The sequence below is a fragment of the Bubalus bubalis genome, chromosome 14, assembly GCF_019923935.1.
Source record: "Bubalus bubalis isolate 160015118507 breed Murrah chromosome 14, NDDB_SH_1, whole genome shotgun sequence".
Classification (NCBI taxonomy): Eukaryota; Metazoa; Chordata; class Mammalia; order Artiodactyla; family Bovidae; genus Bubalus; species Bubalus bubalis.
This window is the reverse complement of record NC_059170.1, coordinates 83,221,328-83,241,430: the sequence shown is the minus strand read 5'-3', so window position 1 is coordinate 83,241,430 and position 20,103 is coordinate 83,221,328. Positions and strand designations below refer to the sequence as shown.

Sequence of the window (20,103 nt, the reverse complement as noted above, 5' to 3'; positions counted from 1 at the left end):
TCATGCTTATTATTTTTAACATCACTGTGATATTTTATAACAGGGGTCCCCAACCTCTGGGCCACAGACCCATTGGTACCTCACATCAGATCAGCAGTGGCATCACATTAGAAATAAAGTGCACAATAAATGTAATGCTGTAGTTTTTCCCATAGTCATGTATGGATGCAAGAGTTGAACCATAAAGAAGGCTGAGTGATGAAGAATTGATGCTTTTGAACTGTGGTGTTGGAGAGTCCCTTGAACTGCAAGGAGATCAAACCAGTCAATCCTAAAGGAAGTCAGTCCAGAATATTCATTGGAAGGACTGATACTGAAGCTGAAACTCCATACTTTGGCCACCGGATGCAAAGAGCCTACTCATTAGAAAAGACTGATGCTGGGAAAGATTAAAGGCAGGAGGAGAAGGAGATCACAGAGGACCAGATGGTAGGAAAACATCACTGACTCAATGGAGATGAGTTTGAGCAAGCTCCAGGAGATGGCAAAGGACAGGGAAGTCTGGCAGGCTGCAGCCCATGGAGTTGCAAAGAGTCGGACATGACTGAGCGACTGAACTACAACAAAATGTAATGCGCTTGAATCATCCTAAAGCCTGCCCTCCCTGCCTGTTCCTTCAGTCCGTGGAAAAATTCTCTTCTATGAAACTGGTCCCTGGTGCCAAAAAGTTTGGGGACCACTGTTTATAATATTAGCTACCATGAGTACAATGAGTCATACACTCTTTTAGAAATTTTATACATATTTTCATTTATTTAATCTTCCCAATAACTCTAAATTTAGATATAATTATTCAATCAATGTATAAAGGAAGAAATTAAGAAATTCTTAGTGAGACTCTGAATGGCCTCACTCCCAAAGCCCCCATGCATCCTTAATGCCATATTTTCTCTTATCATGTTGCTGAGCTGATTCACTATTGTGAGGCATTGGGGTTTTTTCTGATTTACTGTAGTGATAATTATACCCCATAAAAATTTCTTCCCTAATCATCCTGGGTCCCCACGTAGCTCAGTTTCTACTGAGTAGCAGGTAGCACTGCCCAAAGTAATTTTAAAGATGAATACCAATTTTCATGTTGTCTCTCAAAGAAAAATCACAGGGGATCCAATTCAGAACTCCTAACACTACTTACCAAATCCCCTTTCTTCATTCCCCAGTTCTCTCACACTGTATAACTGCTGGAAAAGCAGTTACAGTCTGAACCACCACAAACTGCCTACAAGCCAAAACCCTGCAGCTCTCCTGTCTCCATATGCCCCTCACTGGCTCCTTGTTTTATAGATCGCCACAGCATCGTGGGCTGGTCCTTCCCCTGGCCCTCACCACTGTGGTCTGGCTTCTCTATCATTCTAATAACCCATCCCCAAAGGAAAGAAGTCTCATTTTATGTTAGTTGGAAATATGGACTGTGCAGAAACAGGCTGAGAGGAAATCTGGGAACATTCATACATGAATACATTTTATTCACTTATTTGTAAGTTAAGGTTTCTGATGGTTTTTTGTTGTTGTTGTTTTCATTTGAGAGTCCCCCCTCTCCCATGAATGATAGTGTCCAAAGTGAGATTGATGAGCACTGAAAAGATCTGGTAACAGTGAATAGTTTTTATTTAAAATTCTTTGGTTTGGCTGCATTGGGTCTTTGTTGCAGCACACACGCTTTCTCTATTTGTGGCATGTAGGATCTTAGTTCCCCAAGCAGGTATCAACCCTAGTCCCTTGCATTGGAAGGCAGATTCTTTTTATTTATTTGTTTATGGCTGAGGTGGGTCTTTGTTGCTGTGTGCAGGCTTTCTCTAGTTGTTGTGAGCATGGGACCACTCCTCCCTACTTGCAGTACGCAGTCTTCCTACTGCAGTGGCTTCTCTTGTTGCAGAGCTCTAGGGTGCTTGGGCTTCAGTTGCTGTGGTGTGTGGGCTCAGTAGTTGTGGCTTTCAGGCTTACTTGCCTTGCAGCATGTGGAATCATCCCAGACCAGGGACGGAACCCATGTCCCCTGCACTGGCAGATTCTTAACCACTGGGCTTCCAAGGAAGTCCCACAGTGAATGGTTTTAATCAAGAAGTACTCCAACTAATTAAAAAAAATATATCCTATGATTACAAAGAAATTGACTTGTCATAAGGCTTGTCAAAAATACTTTTTTACTTTATATGCCTTTTTAGGTGGTCAATGTACTTTATGATTAAAACTAAAGTATTATAAAATTCTGATTACTTTATAATAACTAGCAAATATCTATTGGTGAAATGCAATAGCGTATAAAATAAAGTAGCCCCAAACTTTCCTGTTTTCTCTTCTCTAATGGACTAAAGAAGAAAAACAGATTTAGACCCTGATAACAGCTCCTTCAGCTGCTAGCTGTTCCCATAAGAGCTTTTCTTTTGATTTTGGCCAGCTCTCACACTCTTATCTTTGATCAGTCACTAATCTTGGGACTGGTTTGGGGTCATCACTGGGGAAAATTGTGAAGTAGCCCAAGTGTTTATTTGGTATGCCCCAGATTGCTTTGGCATGTACTTCCTGTCTCTGGCACTCTTTTTTTTTTTTTTTTTTTTTCTCCAGGTCCCCCTATCAACTTTTCCTTTCCAATCATATCAATCATTTACAGGACTTTAATTCAGAGAAGGCAATGGCACCCCACTCCGGTATTCTTTCCTGGAGAATCCCAGGGACAGAGGAGCCTGTTGGTCTGCCGTCTATGGGGTTGCACAGAGTCAGACACAATTGACGCGACTTAGCAGCAGCAGCAGCAGTAGGACTTTAACTCGGAGAAGGCAGTGGCACCCCACTCCAGTACTCTTGCCTGAAAAATCCCATGGGCAGAGGAGCCTGGTAGGCTGAAGTCCATGGGGTCGCTAAGAGTCAGACATGACTGAGTGACTTCACTTTCCCTTTTCACCTTCATGCATTGGAGAAGGAAATGGCAACCCACTCCAGTGTTCTTGCCTGGAGAATCCTAGGGATGGGGGAGCTTGGTGTGCTGCCTCCTATGTGGTCACACAGAGTCAGACATGACTGAAATGACTTAGCAGCAGCAGCAGCAGGACTTTAACTGGGGCTTTCCAGGTGGTGCTAGTGGTAAAGAATCCACCTGCCAATGCAGGAGACCCAAAAGACACAAGTTCGATCCCTGGTTGGGAAGATCCCTTGGAATAGGAAATGGCACCTCATCCCAGTATTCTTGCCTGGAAAATTCCATGGACAGAGGAGCCTAGCGGGCTCAGCAAAGAGTCAGACAAATGAGTGACTGAGAACACACACGCACAGGACTTTAACTCTATATACTCCCCCTTCTCAGAGATGTTTACTTGTATCGCCTTATCTCTAATTGTGAACGCAAAGGTTTGTTTCTGGTCCTGGAGTTTTAAACACTAATGAGCTGATATAGAAACTGTGGCGGGAGACTGACTGCCCAGGTGTCTTCTCTTAAGGTTGTACAGACAGTCCGTGGCTTAACATGCTTTGGCTTAGCAACTTTTTGGCTTTACAGTGATGCAAAAGTGATAGATGTTCAGTGGACATTGAAAATTTTGTATTTGGGTTTTTGGGGGAGGGGTGGCTAGCCATGTGCAGTAGGATACTCATTTATGGTGCTGGGCAGGCAGTGAGCCACAGCTCCCAGTCAGCCACTCGGTCACAAGAGTACAGGCCAAATACACTTAAAACCATCAGTACCCAGACAGCCATTCTGGTTTCACATTCAGAGTGCTTGTGTACATGCTAAGTTGCATCAGTCGTGCCCAACTCTGTGCAACCTCATGGACTGTAGCCCACCAGGCTCCTCTGTTCATGGAACTCTCCAGGCAAGAATACTGGAGTGGATTGTCATTCCCTTCTCCAAGTATAGTAGTCAATAAATTACATGAACTAGCCAACACTTTATTATAAAATAGGCTTTGTGGTAGATGATTTTGCCCAACTGTAGGTTCATGTGAGGGCTTCCCTGGTGGCTCAGTGATAAAGAATAAATACCCCTGTCAATGCAGGAGACTCAGGTTTGATTCCTGGGTCAGGAAGATCCCATGGAGGAGGGCACGTCAACCCACTCCAGTATTCTTGCCTGGAGAATCCCATGGACACAGGAGCCTGGTGAGCAACAGTCTATGGGGTCGCAAAACAGCTGGACATGACTGAGCGACTAAACAACAGCAATAGGCATCGAGGTTCATGTAAGCGTTCTGAACATGTTAAGGTAGACTGGGCTAAGCTAGGATGTTTGGGAGGTTAAGTGGTATTATGTGCATTTTTAATTTATGATATTTTCAACTTATGATGGATTAATTGGGATATAGCCCCATCAGAAGTTAAAGATCTATATTTACAAGTCTGTATATATTCTCAGTTTATGACTATGACCAGCTCCCAAATTTTTCTGTAACTCCAAGTTTTGAGGTCAAGTGCACATCTATGTCCACACCAGCCTTGCTTGGGCTCACACACACACATGTGAGAAAGAACAGGTAGGTGACAAAACATGGGGTGTACTTGTTAGGGAAAGAAATGCATGCAACTCGTTAAGAATAAGTTACTAAATCCACTTTCTATGCAGTTCTTTGTCTCTTTCATAATGAGTCTCTGGTGTCAGACTAAAACCTGGAGCTTTTTTTTTTTTTTGCTTTGCTTTTATTTTCCAGTTTGACAAATGAACGGACACTCAGAGGAGAAGAATCCTGACAGTCCTGTTAGAACACTGCTCCCTGTCACAGCAAAAGTTCTGCTGTCGAAAGCTTCAGGAGAAAATTCCAGCAGAAGCTCTAGATTTTACTACCAAGCTCCCAAAGGTGTTATCTTTATGTATCTTTTATTTCCTGGACTCCCGAAGCCTTTGTCATTGTGCACAGGTACAGATAAAGAAGCAGTGTTTGGTGTTTTGTAAAGACAGCCTAGAAAACATTGAAACTTGAGGAAAAACAAGAAAGCATGTATACAAAACCAAGCACTGCCAAGACGCTCACTACGTTTCGTTTGTACAGTGTGGATTGGCCCCCATCTCTTTGTATCTGGCTGTGCACTTAGTGCTCAAAGGGGAGAAAAAGTAAGCCATCGCTAAGTGTCTGTAAAATAGTATTAGCCAGTTGGGGAAATATATACACATGTATATAATGGTTCATCAGCAGAATAGTCTTATATTGTACAGCTGCTGCTGCTAAGTCACTTCAGTCGTGTCCAACTCTGTGCGACCCCATAGACGGCAGCCCACCAGGCTCCCCCATCCCTGGGATTCTCTAGGCAAGAACACTGGAGTGGGTTGCCATTTCCTTCTCCAGTGCATGAAAGTGAAAAGTGAAACTGAAGTCGCTCAGTAGTGTCCGACTCTTAGCGACCCCATAGACTGCAGCCCACCAGGCTCCTCCATCCATGGGATTTTCCAGGCAAGAGTATTGGAGTGGGGTGCCATTGCCTTCTCCATTATTGCACAGCAGAGGACCATAATAAAACTTAAATTGTAGAGTGCAGGCCATTCATAAATAGAAAAGCATGAAATAAGGTGCTAATGTGATAAATACAGAAGCATGTGAGACTAAAGGAGTTCAGAGTGGGCAAATGTGCTCACAGGTTGGAAAAGCATCTGACCATTATTTTCTTACAAGTAATTCCATTGTGTATTCAAGTATATTTTTTAAGATATAAAATTGATAGTCATTTTTTTTATTTCTTTTCATAGTCTATAAAGACCAGAAATTACCTGTTACTGTGCATTCACATGGTAACTTTAGTGCTTAAAATTAAGAAAATGAATGCAGTAAGATAGATGACGTATTTAATAATTGGTGTTGGGACAATCGGGCAGTATCTGGAAAAAAATTCTAGAAGGATAAAAGATTGATATGAAATTATGGGAAACCATTCCCTACTCAAAGAAGGGAATTCCCTGGTCCAGTGGTTAAGTCTCTGCTCTTTCAGTGCTGAGGGCAGAAGTTCATTCCCTGTTTGGGGAACTAAGATCCTGTAAGCCACCAGGCATGACTAAAGGGGAAAAAAATGTAATTAAAGGAAATCTAGGGAAGGAAGACTTTGTGAGAAATCTATAATATTCAGAGCCTCGAAAGAAAATGTATAACTTAAAATCTTGCTTTATTTATTTTATATAATTTGTATATATATTATATGTGCTTTATAAATAAAGAAAGCAAGATTTTAAGTTGTCATTATAAACATTAAAATTTTCTCCATAGAGAAGAAAACTGTAAATAAATACAGACAGTAAACAGGAGGGAACTCCCTGGTAGTGGTTAGGACTCAGTGCTTTCACTGATGAGGGCTCAGATTCAACCCCTGGCCAGGAAACTAAGAACCCACAAGCTGCTGCAGTGTGGCCAAAAAAATTAAAATAAATGGGGGAAAAAACATATTGCTAGCAAAGGGGTAATTTTCTTATTTTTTAAAGAACGACTATAAATCTACACTAAAAAGAAAAAAAAGCAAAGCCTAGCGGAAAAATGAGCAAAGGCAGTGAACAAATAGTTCACAGAAAGAAAAGCAGATGTTTCTAAAATAGATAAAATGCTTAGCCTCATTTTCATGCCATCCTTTGTGACTCAGATGGATTGAGTTTCTTTTTTTCTTTTTTTAGTTTCTTTTTTAATGATAACACTTTATATTGTTGCCGGTGTGGTGAAACAAGCACCTTCATATGTTGCACCTTCATAGATAAATTGATGCAAACACCAAGGAGAGCAATTTGGTAGTACTCAATTTTTAAATAAAGATTCCTGGACATTTGCTGGCGATCCAGTGGCTTTCACTACTAAGGGTGGGAGTTTGATCTCTGGTCGGGGAACTGAGATCCTGCATGCCATGAGACATGGCTAAAAACTTAAAAAATTTTTTTAATTAAAAAAAAATAAGATTACCTTTGGCCAGTAGTTCCACTTCTTGGAATTTGTCTGATTGGTATACTTCAACACATGCAAAATTTATGTCTATATAAGAACATTGCATCATTGTTTGTAGTAGCAAAATGTTGGAAACAATGGAAATGTCTGTTAATAGCAGACTGGTTGAAACTATCTCCTCAATATATCATCAATAATACAACAAAGGTGCAGAATTATCCTACCACTTTGGAAAGAATAAAAGAATGTATCCATACTTGTTGCTCTTCTGGAATGTCACACAAGAAGCCAGTAACAATGGTTATATTCAGGGAGAGAAATGAGTGGCTAGATGACAAGGATGAGAGAGGCTTTTTTTTTTTTTACTTTTTTTACAGTGTGCCCTTTGGTATCTTTGAATTTAGTATTGATGTACACATATTATTCTAAAATTGAAACAATTTGTTTTTTTAAAAAAACACAGTGTTTTAAATGCTGATGCTAAAGCTGAAACTCCAGTACTTTGGCCACCTCATGTGAAGAGTTGACTCATTGGAAAAGACTCTGATGCTGGGAGGGATTGGGGCCAGGAGGAGAAGGGGACGACAGAGGATGAGATGGCTGGATGGCATCACTGACTCGATGGACGTGAGTTTGAGTGAACTCCGGGAGTTGGTGATGGACAGGGAGGCCTGGCGTGCTGCGATTCATGGGGTCGCAAAGAGTCGGACATGACTGAGCGACTGAACTGAACTGAACTGAATAGAGTTATCATTCCACCATATAATGAATTATTAGGCAGTCATTAGAAAACATGTTTTGGAAGAACAGAGATGTTTATTATGTGTAAAATGAAGAAAGCATGATTTTAAATTGCATGCAGTTTCCCAATTTTGCTTTCATATATACCTGAAAAACAGAAAGGAAAATAACTCTACCAGCTTGTTGATAATGTTTGGTCATCTCTGATTGACAGGGTTCTGGGTATTGTTTTTTGGTTTCTCAGAATTTTCTGTTTTTCACAGTGAGAATGTTATCAATCCAGGGAGATGTGATATGAAATAGATAATCTTATCATCTATGTGTACCATATGTCAATCTTGGTAGATTTCAGCATCATATTTTATTCCCAGAACTGTGAGGCAATTGTTCTTTAGCTAGATTTAAAGTAAACAATAAAATCATTTCACCAAGATGAGCTTTGAGCTGTTTAAAAATGTGGTGGGGGTTGTCTTACAGTTATGAAAGAGCTTGCCTACCCTCAACTTTCCTCATTCCTGTTTAGTTTTAAACAAACAAAAAGCAGCAAAAATCAAAAATAAAGCAAAATTTTATCTATCCCCAGTGCAGGGGGGGAACGCCAACTTAACTACCCAGGTCTAAACCCGATCTAAGTCAAAAGAGGAAAAGGGTGAGAATTGAGAAAAACTTTCTCCCCATCCCCTCCCTCCCAAACTCCACATCTTGATTGAATTAACTAACCATATGAGGATTAAGGGCAGTGTAATTTCATTCTGGGTTGCACAAAGTGGTTATGATCTCTGTTTCTGCCTGCAGTGTTGTATCAGATCCTCTAAGCCTTTTCCTCCATCTAGATCCTGAACCTACAGTTTCTCCTACTTGTGCCCCCTTCTGCTTCCCTCTCCCCTACATGTCTTATCTTCAGCCCATAAAATAATCCTGGACCTAATAGAAACTCCATACACAATGGATGGAAGGAGGGACGAAGAGAGACAGATAGATAAACAGATGGATGGGTAGCGAGTTCCACTACAGAGTGTTCTGTTCCTTTTGGGGACACTCAAACATTATTTTGGAGAAGGCAATGGCACCCCACTCCAGTACTCTTGCCTGGAAAATCCCATTGATGGAGGAGCCTGGTAGGCTGCAGTCCATGAGGTCGCTAAGAGTCGGACACGACTGAGCGACTTCCCTTTGACTTTTCACTTTATGCATTGGAGAAGGAAATGGCAACCCACTCCAGAATTCTTGCCTGGAGAATCCCAGAGACGGGGGCGCCTGGTGGGCTGCCGTCTATGGGGTCACACAGAGTCTGACACGACTGAAGCAACTTAGCAACAGATTTAGCAGCAAACATTATTTATTATTGAGTTAACCTTGAAAAAGAGGCCAGTTTTCCAAAGATGAAATGAATGTGAGGCTGCTTGGGGCTGGTGCACTGGGACGACCCAGAGGGAGGGAATGGGGAGGGAGGAGGGAGAAGGGTTCAGGATCGGGAACACATGTATACCTGTGGCGGATTCATTTTGATATTTGGCAAAACTAATACAATTATGTAAAGTTTAAAAATAAAATAAAATTAAAAAAAAAAAGATTAGCTTCATCTCTGCAATTCTGGATAAGAGACATGGAATGCCTAGTCTCAACTTTATATATGGACTTGACTCTAGTTTCTACTAAGACTTATTTAAAACCTGGAATAAATTATTTTAAAAACTACTACACATAATAGGCCACCTCCACCATTTTCTGGATGTGTAGGATTGACCATAATGCTATGAAAATGGAATGTACAGAATACTTTTTAAAAAATGTATTAATTTGGCTTCACCAGGTGTCAGTTGCAGCACGTGGAATCCAGTTCCCTAACCGGGGATCAAACCCTGGCCCCCTGCACTGAAAGCATCGAATCTTAGCCACTAGACCACCAGGGAAGTCCCCAGGACAAATACTTAATGCTCTATTGAATTTTAAAGGCTATTTAAAACACACCAAACTCATGCGAAGAGTTGACTCATTGGAAAAGATTCTGATGCTGGGAGGGATTGGGGGCAGAAGGAGAAGAGGACGATAGAGGATGAGATCTCTGGATGGCATCACTGATTAGATGGACGTGAGTCTAAGTGAACTCTGGGAGTTGGTGATGGACAGGGAGGCCTGGCGTGCTGCAATTCATGGAGTCGGACTTGACTGAGCGACTGAACTGAACTGAACTGAACTGAATATAGTATTAGTCATTGTGTTCCCTTTATATATTTAGTTAAATTATAAGAATGGAGGGAAAAGAGAAGCATATCATGAAAAAAATAAGCAATGTGCCAACTGGAGTTTCTGTAGCCTTCATATAACTTTCATACACAGACTCCCAGAGATCCTTCAGTTCAGTTCAGTCACTCAACCGTGTCCAACTCTTTGTGACCCCACGAATCACAGCACGCCAGGCTTCCCTGTCCATCACCAACTCCCGGAGTTTACCAAACTCAGGTCCATTGAGTCAGTGATGCCATCCAACCATCTCATCCTCTGTCGTCCCCTTCTCCTCCTGCCTTCAATCTTTCCCAACATCAGGGTCTTTTCAAATGAGTCAGCTCTTTGCATCAGGTGGCCAAAGTAATGGAGTTTCAGCTTCAACATCAGTCCCTCCAATAAATACCCAGGACTGATCTCCTTTAGGATGGACTGTTTGGATCTCCTTGCTGTCCAAGGGACTTTTAAGAGTCTTCTCCAACACCACAGTTCAAAAGCATCAATCCTTCAGCGCTCAGCTTTCTTTATAGTCCAACTCTCACATCCATACATGACTACTGGAAAAACCATAGCCTTGACTAGACGAAACTATGTTGGCAAAGTAATGTCTCTGCTTTTTAATATGCTCTCTAGGTTGATCATAACTTTCCTTCCAAGGAGTAAGCGTCTTTTAATTTCATGGCTGCAATCATCATCTGCAGTGATTTTGGAGCCCAGAAAAATAAAGTCAGCCACTGTTTCCACTGTTTCTCCATCTATTTTGCCATGAAGTGATGGGACCAGATGACATGATCTTAGTTTTCTGAATGCTGAGTTTTAAGCCAACTTTTTCACTCTCCTCTTTCATCAAGAGGCTCTTTAGTTCTTCTTCACTTTCTGCCATAAGGCTGGTGTCATCTGCATATCTGAGGTTATGGATATTTCTCCCAGCAATCTTGATTCCAGTTTGTGCTTCCTCCAGCCCAGCATTTCTCCTGATGTACTCTGCATAGAAGTTAAATAATCAGGGTGACAATATACAGCCTTGCTGTACTGCTTTTCCTATTTGGGACCAGTCTGTTGTTCCATGTCCAGTTCTAACTGTTGCTTCCTGACCTGCATACAGGTTTCTCAAGAGGCAGGTCAGGTGGTCTGGTATTCCCATCTGTTTCAGAATTTTCCAGAGTTTATTGTGATCCATACAGTGAAAGGCTTTGGCATAGCCAGAAATCTTTAGGAAGTTCCAAAGTCTTATCTGAAGCTTAGTTTCCCCATTTTCAAGTGGAGAATATTAATTATACTACCCTTCACGTTGTGATGAGGATGGTTAATAGGTGCTTGCTTAGTTGACTTGGATTCTGTCTGAATTAACATTAAAAAAAAAAAAAAGAAAAAGAAAAAGGGGTATCCAAAGCCAGTGCTCTTTGAGAACCTGGAGGGTTGGGATGGGGAGGGAGGTGGAAGTGGTGTTCAGGTTGGAGGGGACACATGTATACCTATGGCCAATGTATGGCAAAACCATCATAATGTTGTAAAGTAATTATCCTCCAATTAAAATTTAAAACAAAAATCTTCCTGCCTGGCTGGTTAGGAAGCACTTCAGGTAGGAGGTAACTTGGTTGTGATTTGGAGGAAAAGGACCAAAAAGAAACTAGTTGCGAATTCCAGGCCTGGTTTATCTAGTTAAAATTAGGTTTGCTCTCATTCATTCATGAATGAATCCATGAATCCACTTCCCCAGTGGCTCAGTGGTAAAGAACCCGCCTGAAGTGCAGGAAACACAGAGAAGTGGGTTCGATCCCTGGGTCAGGAAGATCCCCTGGAGGAGGGCATGGCAACCCACTCCAGAAAAAAAATAAAGAAGTTCTCTCAGTACCAGGGTGACAGCTCAAAATCTAGAGAAAGTGGACATGTAAACTGAATAGTTTTTTAAAATTGTTTTTTCCGGTGAGCTGGCATTGGAAGAAGTTAACTGAATTGGATCAGCTCTGGATGCTAAAATGTTTATGGTTTAACTGGTACATCAATGTCTCCCCAACTCCCTATGGGCAGGGTGTATGGAAGAAGCATTATATTCAAATGGTGAAAGAACTCCATGTTACCAAGCCCAAGGTAAATTTGGGAAAAGAAGCAACAGAATTACTAACATCAGCTACTTAGGAATTCTAGAACTATGTTGGAGAAGGCCATTGGTTCAAAAGAAATATACCATGACTTCAAAATTCCCTTGTTCTAAGAACTTAACAGCTCTTTTCAAGATAGCCATGTTAGTTGAAAGTCATCTGACACTCACAAACCACAATTCCACCCAGGTTAGGACTTGGAGATCCTCATTCTCTCCAGATTCCTGGATTTCTGTGTCTCTGACACCTACAGTACACAATTCGGACACGAGGATTCTGTGGGTAATGTGCAGCATTCATTACCTATGGGTCATCAAGTTTTACTTAACTAATTCAAATTTTCTGTGATTCTACCAGGCAAACTGAAGTTTATGTTTTTATCATTTATAAAGAAAAGTTTGCAAAAAATTAGTAATTAGGAAAGGGCACAATGAGCATATTAAAGTTCTTTGTACTTTAGAAACTAGCAATGTAAAGTCCTTACATAGACTCGTAAACAGTAAATAGTATGAGCAGAAATTTTTCTAGTGGTTTTCTATGCATTGTAACCAATGTTTATGTTCATTCTTATAGTCACAGTTAATTAGATAACATGGGAAATTTTTATGAGCTTTTTCTTTATGGCATGATCTATATACATGCAGAGTTGTGCATCATTTTGTATAATAGAAGAGTTCCTGAAAATTATGTGTAAATTAAAATTTTAAAATTATTTTTAAAACCATGGGGATTTTTTTTTAATAGAAAAGCTACAGTGAGTCCTTTTTGAAGAATCCTTTTGAAATATGAATAGTTGGTTTTTAACATGCTCATTTACATTTCATTTTATTGTGTTTACTTGAAGTAGAAACCCTATACATTTAATATAGTAATAAACTGCATAATTAATATTGTTATAATTACAATGATAAAAGCAGTCTTTCTGATTTCAACAATGGCTGTTCTTCATGAGAATTTCTTTTAAAAAGAAAAATGTAAAGTGCAGTGGTGGAAGAGTTATTTTAAAAATTACAATAGCTATAACTACTTTTGTCACAAGGCTTTCCTTAATTCTCATTCAAAGTCACTCATAGGCAGGGAAAGGCTTCAATAGCTGACGCGTGGGCTGTTCTGGGGCAGAGGAGAGAAAAGTGATTAACCAGGTTGTAGAATGAAAAAAGGTTTTGAGTATTGTATGTAATACTGATTTTAATACTTGGTCTTCAACAATAACTTTTTTTCCAGAAACTATTTATGCACTTCCCTGGTGGCTCAGATAGTAAGGAATCCACCTGCAATGCAGGAGATTCAGGTTTGATCCCTGGGTCGGGAGGATCCCCTGGAGAAGAGAATGGCTACCCACTCCAGTATTCTTGCCTGGAGAATCCCCATGGTTGGAGGAGCCTGGTGGGCTACAGTCCATAGGATCATAAAGAGTTGGACATGAATGAGCAACTAACACACACATATTTTAAGATGATGAATAGTTCTGATACAAGAAAATTGCCGCATTGTTGCTTAGTATTTAATTTCTTTAGGGAGTACTTTGTTCTAGTAAATTTCAGTTTTTCAATTAAAGAAAAAATTGGCAAATTAAACCCAGTAAGATATAAAAAAAGAATAATACATGATGAACAAGTGGGATGTATCCAAGGAGAGTAAAGTTGGCATAATATTCAAAAATCAGTCCGTGTAATTCACAGAATAAAAGAGAAAAGATGTCTGGTCATTTCAAAATACACAAACAAAAGCATTTAAAATTTTTTCAACATTTGCGATTTACAAAAGTCTCAAATGGCTTTGGGTAAAGGGAACAAAGTTTTTGTTTACTTAACAGAAAAGTCATCAGTTTTCATTATTATCTATTCTGTTAATAGGTCAAATATTTTGTACTTTTCAGAATTAATGATGTTTATTTATGTATATAGTTACTAGCATTCATGCCTAAATTTTCTCCCCTGAAACTGCTTTTTTATTATCATGTATTCTTTATTATCAGTGGTGTTAAACAAGACCTCTTCCAGCAAAAATAGATTTCATTCAATATAAACTCAGAAAAATGAAATGAATGTCCATCTTATTTTATTTTTTTGGCCACCCCATGTAACTTGGGCTCTTAGTTCCCTGACCAGGGATTGAACTCCTGCTCTAGGCAGTGCAAGTGTAGAGTCCTAACCACTGGACCACCAGGGGATTCCTTGAATGTCCGTTTTAAGTGAGATCCGCACTGTGCTGTGCTTAGTTGCTCAGTCGTGTCCAACTCTTTTCAACCCCATGGCCTGTAGCTCACCAGGCTCCTCTGTACATGGGGATTCTCCAGGCAAGAGTACTGTAATGGGTTGCCAGGATTCATACAAAACACTGAACACTAATCTAGTAATGAGCCATCAATTATATAAAAGTAAAATGTCTTCTTACTCTACTATTTACAATCACTCACTAAATCAGTAAATGTGTATTAAATACTGTTATGTGCTAGCTGCTAAGGGTATAATGGTTTTAACCCCACTTTCTGGGATCCTAGTCTATGGCCCAGGACACAGACAAACAGATAGTTAACACATTGAATACAAAGTACTATCCTGTAAGAGAAATATGTACAAAGAAAGAGCAGTTAAAATAAGGATAAGAAACTAACTGATTCTGCTTGGAGGAACTTGGAGAATTTTTAAATTTTCACAAAAAATTTAAGCAAACCAATTTACTGAGCAAAGCTTCCCTAATCTCTTAAAGAACAGAAACTAAGCCTTTAATGGCTTCTCAACATAGCAGTACCTCTTCCCTTAGGCTGCTGCTACTGCTGCTGCTAAGTCACTTCAGTCGTGTCTGACTCTGTGTGACCCCAGAGATGGCAGCCCACCAGGCTCCCCCGTCCCTGGGATTCTTCAGGCAATAACACTGGAGTGGGTTGCCATTTCCTTCTCCAATGCATGAAAGTGAAAGTGAAAAGTGAAAATGAAGCCACTCAGTCGTGTCCGACTCTTAGCTACCCCATGGACTGCAGCCTACCAGGCTCCTCCATCCATGGGATTTTCCAGGCAAGAGTACTGGTGTGGGGTGCCATCGCCTTCTCTGTCCCTTAGGCTACAACTGCATAAAAACCCTTATGAATTTTATATAAAAAAAACAACAGACTTTCATTTTGGGCAATTAAAAAATAGACTTTCAAAAAAAAAAAAAAAAGACTTTCATTTCCCAATTCTTTGGAAATGGCTGAAGTTTTGATAATTGATAAAATCTATAGTCTACCCCTACATAATGGAAATTGTCTCTGTGTTTTAGATAGGTAGAACAGGGTACTGTTTTTAAGAATGTATATTTTTATTAACAAATTAACTGCAGTTGTGGAATAACTATAATGATATGGTAGGAGAGGTGGCAATACAGGATAGAGAAGTTCATTGTGTGGGCTTGAAGCTGGAGAGTCCTGGATTCAAATTCTGACCCTGTGTCTTACTGCTTATGTCTTAATAGTAGTAGTGGAAAAATTAATCAGTTTATCCTACCTTCAGTTTTCTCTTCTGTAAAATGGAAGTAGTTATGATTACCTTTTAAAATTATTATGAAGGTTAAATAAAGTAATGTAGGAACGGGACTTTCCTGATGGTCCAATGGTTAAGACCCTCTGCTTCCAATGTAAGGGGTGCAGGTTTGACCCCTGTAGGGGGAACGAAGATCTGGCATGCCTCACTGTATAACCCCCCTCAAAAAATAATAATAACACAGGAATACTTCCTGAGAGTGCCTGGCACATACAAGTACCTCTGGGTTGGTGGCTGCTATAATCACTGCCACCATTATCAGTGCCATCATGGTGATGATGATAATGATTTTTTAAAAGGATTTATTTATTTATTCATTTTTAGTTGCAAAGAGTCTTCATTAGTGCCCTTGGGCATTCTCTAGTTGCAGTGAGCAGGGGCTATTCTTTACCTTCCGTGCTCAGGATTCTTATTGCGATGGCTTCTCTTGTTGCAGAGCACAGATTCTTGAGCTGTGGCTCAGTGGTTGTGGCACACAGGCATGTGGAATCTTCCTGGACCAGGGATTGAACCAGTGTCCCCTACATTGTCAGGCAGATTCTTAACCACTAGACCACCAGGGAGGTCCATGTTCTTTGTTTTACTTTTGTTATTATTATAGTGTTTTGAGAACAGAAATAATTTTCTCCTTCTAGACACATCCAAAAAATGGGTTTGTGATCGTGGATGTTCAACCCATTAGAAGCAGCTATCCAGGGGGAAAGCTATCTCCTCATCCGCTTTCCGATCCTCTTCCTCTTTAAGAAAGAAGAACCACCCAGTGGAGAAAGAACTCCCACCCTGGAGGTCTTCTGAGAAGCATCCAACTGATATCATTTACTTCAATTACCTGGACAGTTGTGACCCCATTGAACACAGCTGGCAAGGGTAAAAACTGTGCCCTTCTCCACTTCTTTCCTTTTAGAAACAATTTACTGGCGCTTTGGTCTATGAAAAGATGAAAACAGAAGCTACTGTGAAATACAAATGCTTTTCACTGGTGGTGGTGGTTTAGTCACTGAGTCATGTCAGACTCTGTGCAACCCCATGGACTGTAGCCCACCAGGCTCCTCTGTCCATGGGGACTCTCCAGGCAAGACTACTGGAGTGGGTTGCCATTCTTTTTTCCAGGGGATCTTCCCAACCCAGGGATCAAAACTGCATCTGCTGCATTGCAGGTGGATTCTTTACTGCTGAGCCACCAGGGAAGCCCCAAGAAGCAAAAAGTGATTGAAAATAAATGAAACTTTATTGGTAAATATGACCTTTTCTTTAGGATTTGTTTGCATTTTGTAGCTGCAATGCTTTCCTTACAGCTTCTTTTAATATTTTAATACCTCAGATTCCAATCCAGCACCATAGGGTTCATAACAGTCTTTTCCATATTTGTGCCTCCCTTCTGTGACATTGAGATACATATATATATATATATATATATATATATATATATATATATTTGATTATGTATGTACATACATAATTTTGTATGGACTTCCCTGGTGGCTCAGAACCCACCTGCAATGGGGGAGACCTGGGTTCCATCCCTGGGTTGAGAAGATCCCCTGGAGGAGGGCATGGTAACCCACTCCAGTATTCTTGCCTGGAGAACCCCATGGACAGAGGAGGCTGGCAGGCTACAATCCATGGAGTCGCAAAGAGTTGGACACAACTGAGTAACTAAACACAGTGCAGCATAATTTTGTATAAAAATGTATTATATAAAGTATACACACAGAGTATACATTTACTTAACAAATTCTGGAAGTAATTTCTGAATTGCTAACTCATATCATTGTCAAAACAAATCTGCTAATTAGAATTCAATGTTTGTTTCTGGTTCATTTTGCCTTTAGCCTAAGGGTATATACTCATAATAATAATAATGTGAATCCATACTTTAATGTTAATACAAACAATAAGGTTACTGAAAACAGTTTAGGATGTCTTTGCCTGTGTTTTTGTCCTTAGGATATGTTCTACTAAGGCTGTACAGACAAATGACTGTGTTAAAGTCCCATGAAGTTATTCCTTTGTGTGGGGTAACACCACCAGCTGTTTTTAGATTTGGGGAATTTTTTTCTTTTATTTCATAATTTTGAGATGGTTCCAAAGTCAAATATACAAAACAAAGTGTATCTGGAGAAGTCTCCAATACTGTTCCCTGTTCCTAATTGGATCACAGGGGAATCCTACAGATAGGTAAACTATTTTTTAAAATGTCCTTACATTTAAAAAATCATAAAGGTGGGGAAGTGGGGTGGATGAAAAAAGTAGAAACAAATACAGACACATGCACCCCTTTCTGAAAGAAATGGTGTCACACAATACATACCACTTTATCCCACTTTCTTTCTTCATGTAACAATATATCCAGGAGCTCACTCCACAGGTATATAAAGAAATACTCTGGCCTCCTTTTTACAGCCCACAGTTCTCCATTGTGTTGATGTGTCAGAGTTTATTCAACCCCTTCTCTATTGATAGACACTTGGCTTGTTTCCAGCTGAGTGAAGATAATCTTTGAAACCTCAGGAACAACAAAATCAAATAGACAAACAGCTATGCCAACCACCAAAGCTTTAAAAATGATATTTATAATTTTCCCAATGCTCTCCAATTAACAGAAGAAGGAAAAGACATGAAATGACCCCAGCTTTCAACTGACAGTCACATGATAAGAAAAATAAATCACAGGACAGATCTAAACTAAGAAAAGCACAGTCGCTGGTAAGTATTGCTTACAAAACATCCCCCCCATGATGTTAATGAAAAACGCTGAATCTCTATAATCCTATTCTTGAGATTGATTTTTTTTTTTTTTATGGGAACCATCAAGTAATGGTTTAAATTCTGGTCTCTGACACTGACTGGCTAGCTGTGTGACTTTGAAGATGCCCTTTATTTAATCTCTCTGAGCCTCAGTTTTTTTTAAAAGCTTGGATGGATTGATGTGTGTGAATCTGCTTTGAAAACTATACAATATAAAGGAGGTATTTTATCATTGTTTCTTTCTTCTTCTGTGAGTCCTTTAGGATCACAGAGGGGAGCCTATAGAAACTTCCTGTAGAAATTACTTATCTGTAGAATGCAAGTTCCACTGACCTAAGAAAAAGGTATTGTGCTGTGCTTAGTCGCCCAGTTGTATCCAACTCTCTATGGTCCCATGGACTGTAGCCCACCAGGCTACTCTGTCCACAGAATTTTCCAGGCAAGAATACTGGAATGGATTGCCTTTTTCTATTCCAGGGGATATTCCTGACCCAGAGATCAAGCCCATCTTCTCTTGCATCTCCTGCACTGGCAGGAGAATTCTTTACCACTGGCACCTCCTGGCGAGCCCAAGAAAAAGATATTGAGTTGGCCAAAAACTTGATTCTGGTTTTTCCTTTACATCTTATGGAAAAACCCAAATGTTTTGACCAGCCCAATATGCGTTCCATAGCTATTCTGTCACCAGATGACTTCAGGAAAAAAAAGAATTAAGAACTTTTCTTTCCCTAATTAAAAAATAGCTAATTGACAACCTAATAAAAGTCAGTGGTTGTGACTAGGGAGCATTATTATTTCAGAGCAGAATTTCCCAAATTGTGGTTCTGTACCCCCAGTGGATCCCTTTCAGCACATATGAGAGTCTTTGGAGCCAAGCAGAAGGGAATAAGGGTGGAATAAAAAGCTTCCATTAGTAGTAAAGATTTAGAAAAAGGCTGTAGATACACACTAAAGGAAAATTAATATAAAATAGGTGTCATTTGGGAGAAGGATAAGTGTGCACTCATGAATAAATCACTTTTATAGCTCTCCTTTAAAGCTTAATTACTTTGTTTCAATGCATTTTCAAGTGTTATGTTCCAAAAGAGATAGAGAGAGAGATGAGCTTTTTGAAAAAGGTTAGTCTATGTTCTGAGGAGACAATCTGGTTGGACGGGATTAAACTTATCACAGACATATGTACCCAGGCCCAAGGGAATGAGGAAGCTTAAAATAGAGCAGTAAAATTGTCAGTGAAAACCTTAATTGAGAAAAATAACCATGAGGTTTATCACCCGAGCCACTCAGGCATGCGGCTGCCTAGTTGCCCAGCCCCTCCTCAGCCTACTGTAGAAGAGAAATCTTGGGGAGAACAGGAAATTTGCAGGAAGATAAAAGTTGGTGGTGTATGCTTACAAACTATGAGCTGCTGCTGCTGCTGCTAAGTGGCGTCAGTTGTGTCTGACTCTGTGGGACCCCATAGATGGCAGCCCACCAGGCTCCCCCGTCCCTGGGATTCTCCAGGCAAGAACACTGGAGTGGGTTGCCATTTCCTTCTCCAGTGCATGAAAGTGAAAAGTGAAAGGGAAGTCACTCAGTCGTGTCTGACTCTTAGCGACCCCATGGACTGTAGCCCACCAGGCTCCCCCATCCCTGGGATTCTCCAGGCAAGAACACTGGAGTGGGTTGTCATTGCCTTCTCTGACAAACTATGAGCACAATCGGACATTTCTCTGGCTTAAAAAACAAAACAAAAATCAAAGGCTAAACAGAAACCCTCTCTCTGGGTTTTTGACATTCATCTGTCACCCTCTAGCAGGGCTTGCTTAAGTTAAAACAGTCATAAATTAAAGACTTCAAAAGTTGTGCTCATTCAAGCTGAAAGGGAAACCAGGACAAAGTAAACAAGGATGGAACACCATTAAGCTACAAGTAGGTGAAGTGTGC

General features: G+C 40.2%; 1 pseudogene; it reads left to right on the top strand.

Moving 5' to 3' along the window:
• The window catches only part of LOC112577666, a 31,246-nt pseudogene extending 12,180 nt beyond the window's left edge, over positions 1-19,066 (top strand).
• Positions 19,067-20,103: the final 1,037 nt, after the last annotated feature.